The sequence below is a fragment of the Balaenoptera musculus genome, chromosome 1, assembly GCF_009873245.2.
Source record: "Balaenoptera musculus isolate JJ_BM4_2016_0621 chromosome 1, mBalMus1.pri.v3, whole genome shotgun sequence".
Taxonomy (NCBI): Eukaryota; Metazoa; Chordata; class Mammalia; order Artiodactyla; family Balaenopteridae; genus Balaenoptera; species Balaenoptera musculus.
Window position 1 is genome coordinate 39,043,479 of NC_045785.1, and position 6,000 is coordinate 39,049,478.

Genomic DNA, 6,000 nt, shown 5'->3' on the forward strand with positions numbered 1-6,000 from the left:
TAATCGCTTGTCTCTTTGAGGGGGAAATTGGCAGCAGGCAATGTGCATCAGGATGCGGGGTTTTTTGTGGCCTTGTAGCTTTGTCCATGTAATTTAAGTGGTTGCCTGACATTCCAGTGGTCCCTGGAGATAATAGTGGTTGACAGTTTTGGCCAGACAAGGTCAGCATCTTTTCCCTGGAGGTTTGGTCCTTCATCTGCAAACATATACTAATTGCACAAGCCACAGTGCTACAAACACATACTCTGCCTTCCAAGAGTTTTCTATCTAAAACTAACACTCCGACGTGGACAGACCTTCAGATGTCTTCTGTTGGCTAACTTCAGTCATTTTTATATAGCTTATTGCAATTCTCCCTAGCCTTCCTGCATACTTCAGCTTAATTAAGTACTCCTTAATTCTAAGCAATTTTTTTTAAATGAAAGGAAGTTCATATATTGTGTACCAAAGGAAAAGGTAAAAATGGTCCTAATCACTTATCCCTTTATTCATCTCTGACTTCAGTGTAAGTACTCTCTTGGGTTCAAGTCTGCTTTCCTTTGAAGGGGTGTGGTTATTTTGATTGTGATGTTAATTCTGGACTTCAGCTAAATTCTGCAGGTCATCATCTTTCCTGTTCTGGGGAGAGCTGAAGGACTAAGTTGAATTTCTGGCTACCACCCTATGCCCTATGTCAGCCATACCAGCTCCAGGCTATCACCAGGGCTCAGACTTCTATGGGATCTCTTCCATCCCATTCATTCTTCAAAGAGGCTTTTCTTTCATGACTTTGTCCTTCTAAGACTCAGGCATAAGAGAAGCGGGCTTAATTATTTTGTACTGTTTAGTGAGACAGGTAATAAATCAGCATTTCTCTAGGTGGTGAGGTTCTTGCAGCCACAGAAAATTGTTTTTTATTTTGTGATACATTTTGAAGTAACTTTATGCAACTTCTTAGCACTGGTCTTTGATGTCCTAACCAACCAGAGGAAAAGCATCTGCAGAGGTGGGTTACTACATCCCAACCCTAATGGTAGATAACCCTAAGAAATATTAAGAGCTGTCTTCTACACAGTGAAATCAAGCAGTTAAGCAGCATACTACTACAGAATAGCAGATGTATTCTTGTTTGGTTGAGTAACCACATTTAAAAAGAGAATGTAAAATTTTTATAAAGCCATGTATGTGAACTTTGGGAACACACATATAGTTCCCTTTAGAAGGCTCCCTGGAAGAAATATGCTTTCGGTGGCAGCGTCTATGAAATTAAGGGGAAAAAATTGCTACAGTGGACTCAGGGTGGACTTCCAAGAAAACTCCTGAATTGGATAAGTTTCCCTGCTAGTTGGTAAATACTTACAGCCCTTTGAGGACTGTGGGTGGAACTGGCTGTCTCACAGCCACCTGGCTCCAAGGACTTCCTGAGCCAGAGGGGAAAGATGTTGAATCGGTCCAGCAGTTAGTACTGAAAAGCACAAAGCTCTTGTACGTGGCTCACCCTAGATTGTTTATTAGTTTTATAAAGAAGCATTTTCATAAGTGGCTCCAAAGCAGCTGCCAGAACTTGGCCAGAGTACCTATGAGCATTGCAAGGCTGCATCAAAGTGGCTTTGTCAAAATGTAAACCTCTGTTTTTTTTTTTTTTTTTAATTATTTAGTTTTGTTTGCATCAGGTCTTAGTTGTGGCACGCGGGATCTTCTTTGAGGCATGCAGGATCTTTTGTTGCGGTGCGTGGGCTCTTCATTGCAGTGCGTGGGCTTCTCTCTAGATGTGGCATGCGGGTTTTCTCCTAGTTGTGGCGCGCAGGCTCCAGGGCGCATGGGCTCTGTAGTCTGTGGCACGCAGGCTCTCTAGTTGAGGCGCGCGAGCTCAGTAGTTGTGGCACGTGGGCTTAGTTGCCCTGTGGCATGTGGGATCTTAGTTCCCTGACCAGAGATCAAACCCGCGTCCCCTGCATTGTAAGGCAGATTCTTTACCACTGGACCACCAGGAAGTCCCAGCCTCTTTTAAGTTATCAGGTAATGGGCGCAAAAGGCACAACTGTCATCCTATCCTCAACTGGGATGGTGGTCAAGATGAACACATTATTTACATTATTTAAGGGGAAAAATGCTAAAGTTTCATGGCTAACTTTTAGATTGAGTCAATATTCCCACATCAAAATGACCAAGTTAAAACAGCGGCATCAAAACCCCTCTGGTGTTGGAACTTCCCCAGCAGTCCAGCGGTTAAGAATCCGTGCTTCCACTGCAGGGGGTACAAGTTCGATCCCAGGTCTGGGAACTTAAGATTCCACATGCTGCGTGGTGGGCCAAAAAGTAAAAAAAAAAAAAGAACACCTAGTGTCAAATTCTGTGTCAGAATGTCTCTGTCATATCCAATATCAAACGTGACTGAGCAGAGACTGTATCTGTATTCCTTCCTCTATTTAGGGCCTTTACTTAGGTCTGGATAAGTGCTATTTAGGGAAAGAAGGTAACTGCTGACTTGAGGCTACTGCTGGTACTGTGTACTAATGGAAGATTCAGAAATTTAGGGGATGGGATGGGATGAGGGTAGGGAGAATAAAATCATTTGTACAGAGAAGCAAGAGCTGGTTGAGCCCAGTTCTACTTCATACATGATGGGTTTCAGGTGTTAGGTGATGTCCTTAACACCCTCTATCTTTATTTATCCTGTGGTTTGAGTAATTTCATGGATATTTCTGAGTATAGGTTGTGTATTTGACTTAGGAAAGGAGCTATTTAATTTACAGTCATCAGCTAAATCATTGTTTTATATGACAATACACAGATTATGGCCAGTTGCTGAAATAATAGATGCATATAGGAGGCGTTATTACAGTCTGTAATCACATTCATGCAAGGATCTGCCATCTTAATTGAGCTAACTGGTCACATTAGCAAGCCAGATTTCAGAGATGCTAACCCTTGTGACCGAGACCAGAGGGTTAGTTACAGGAGATGACAGTAGCACTAAAATGATGACATTACAAAAAAACTGGTTGGCCGTTCCTTCAAACTATGATGCAGGTTTGTGAGGAATACAACAGTATACAACCTTTGGTTTCTTAACTGTATTGTGTTTCTGTAGAGTGCTTTTAATGCTGGCAAACTTTTTTACCTCTGATCTCATTTTGTTTTCCCAACAAGGTAGGCTGCGATGATTCTCTTACCGACCTGTTTCATGGATGATTAAACTGAGGTCCAAGGAGCCCAAGTCAGTTGCCCCACAATCTTTACAGCTAGATAGTTGTGCGTCTGGAACCGGAGCCCAGACCTCTGGGCCTTACCACATCTGCCTCCTGTCTTTCTAGTAGTCCATGCCTACCTGTACTTAAGCCCAGTTTTGAAGTGTGACCTCTAATACCCCACCAGACTTCCTCTGTCTCTAGCCCATTACCCACATTTATCTTCTCTGTTGCACATATGCATAATTTATGAAGTTTCTTTGTTTACTTCCTGTTGATCTCTGCTAGATTATAAGTGCCAGGAAAGCAAAAATGTCTGTCTTGTTCATCTCTGTTTCCCAGTACCTGCACATAGTAGTCACTCAATAAATATGCATTGTAGTTCTTGATCAATGGAGTCTTTGGGAAAGAAGTTTCTAAGAGGTCTTAGTTGTATATTTTTATTCTCTTACTGACTTGGCACAGAGTATATTCTTAATAGGTTTTATTATTAATACATTTTATTGGCTATTGATGTAGCACGGAAGAGAGACTGAGGAACGTGATGAGAGTCTCTGCCTTCACATAAGAACTCAAGTACTGAGAAGTTTACCTAAGCTTTTCTTTCTGCTTCCTGGGTCCCCTCCCCGGTGCCTGGGATAGGTACTCAAAGAAGTTTGCTGATGGTAATGCTCTTGGTGGTCAAGAGGTGCCTGGTTGGCATTGGTGAAGAGGAGAAGTGTATTCCAGTAGAGGGAAACAGCACTAGCAAACCCCCCCAGATAGAAGCAGAGCTAGGCCTAGAACCCAGCTCCCATTCCTTAACACCAATATGCCTTTACCTCTGTCATTACTAACAAGGATTTGGGAAGGCAAAGTAATATCTTGTGATGCTTCAGAACCAGTACTTTTTATTGGATTTCATTCAGTGTGCTGAGCTTTTAGTCAACGTCTTTTAAACCATTTTTTAAAAACCAATGCCTCAGGCTCCACCCCAGAAATTCTGATTAATTTTAAAGGCTCCCCAGGTGAATCTAAACCAGTGGTTCTCAGACTTTCAAGTGTATGAGAATCATTTGGAGGGCTTCTTAAACCCAGATTGCTGGGCCCACACCCAGAGTTTCTGGTTCAGTAGATCTGGGGTATGGTCCAAGAATTTGCATTTCTTTTAAAGTTCCAGGTGATGCTGATATTGATACTTTGAGAAACACTGTACTAAACAGAGTGGCCAGATGCAGTATTGGAAACTCCCAGCCTTGAATCTTTACGGGCAAGGGACTACGTGTTCTTGGTCTTTGTTTCCACGGTGCCTAGCATAGTGTAGGTACTCAGTGCATGATGAATTGACAAATTGATAACAACCTTAATGGAAGCTCACAGCTCAAGCAGTTGCCTAGCCTGCCATCCCTGAAGCTCATGGGTTGAGGCAGGAGAAGTACTTCGAGAAGGTCACAAGTGTTCCCCCACTAAGGAAGTTGTCAAATGGCCGCCAGCTTGACATAGGAGAGCTGCCTTCATCTCTCTTAGTAGCTGCCACTGTCTTGAAAGGTAAGGCGAGCCCAGGGGGCCATTGTCACTTTCTCTAGACTTCTGAAGAAAGATGGAGTAGCTGTGTTCAGTGTGGGCTTGAGGGCAGAGCAAGGGCAGCAGAAGCAACATAAGGAAGGCCTTTGAAAGTCAGAGCTGACCAACATTGAATTGATCTGCTTGAGGGCTTGATGAGCTCCCCATCACTGGAGGAAGCAGAGCCTAGGACTCTACTCAGCGGGATGCTTTAGTGTCTTCTAGCCCAGCTATTCTTTCTTTCACAGACCATCCTGTTCAAGTTGTAGTCTCAGTCTGAAGTCCACCTGGCAGCCCAGCCACATTCTCTGGTCCCTCCTGAAACCCAGGACACAGAACAGCTCTCTGTCCATAGTAGCAGGGAGGAACATGATGAGAGTCTGTGCCTTCACATAAGAACTCAAATACTGAGAAGTTTCCCTAAGCTTTTCTTTCTGCTTCCCAGGTCCCCTCCCCAGTGCCTGGGATAGGTACTCAAAGAAGTTTGCTGATGGTAATGCTGTTGGTGGTCAAGAGGTGCCTGGTTTGCATTGGAGAAGAGGAGAAGTGTATTCCAGGAGAGGGAAACAGCACTGGCAAAAGGATGGCAGTGAGAATGCGTGAGGCATAGGGGAGACCATGTTCCGAACAATGGGAGATGGTAGTATGCAAAGATAAGGTGGAGAAATACAATGGACAAACCTTAAAGACAAGTAAAAGAATGTGGATTTGTCCTGTGTCTGTTTAGCTGGGTCTAGACCAGAAGGCTGGGTAACTGCTAGGCTGGATGAGCCAGTGTGACAGAGTCTTCTCAGATTTTGGAAGCTGCACTTTTCCTCCTCTCACCCCTCCTCTTTATTCTTCTCTTTCTCCTCCTCACTGTAAGCTGTCCCTTGAGTTCTATTCTGAACTCTTAATGGTTTTTCCATCTCACTAGGGACAGTGTGCAAACCCTCCTTGGCTTGGCCTGGTTGGGGCTGGGCCCGGGGCCGGCTCAGGCGAGCCGGGGAGAGGAGGCGGCTCCCAGCAATAAGCAACCCACAGAATTGTGTCTGTTATTTATGAAAAAGTTTCTGGGTTTTCGGCTAATTGCAAAAATACATAATGGATGCTTTTCGCATCTGCTAGTTATTCTGGAACAGGCCTGCATCCAAGAGCAAACTTTAAACAAACAATAAGATTATGGAGCTTAACTATTTCAATGTGTGACAGAAAAGAAAGCCAAGGCCCCAAAAGTTGCATTAATACACATGCACTCAGACACAAGCAAGGGGACGACAGATACACATACATACAAATACACAGATTC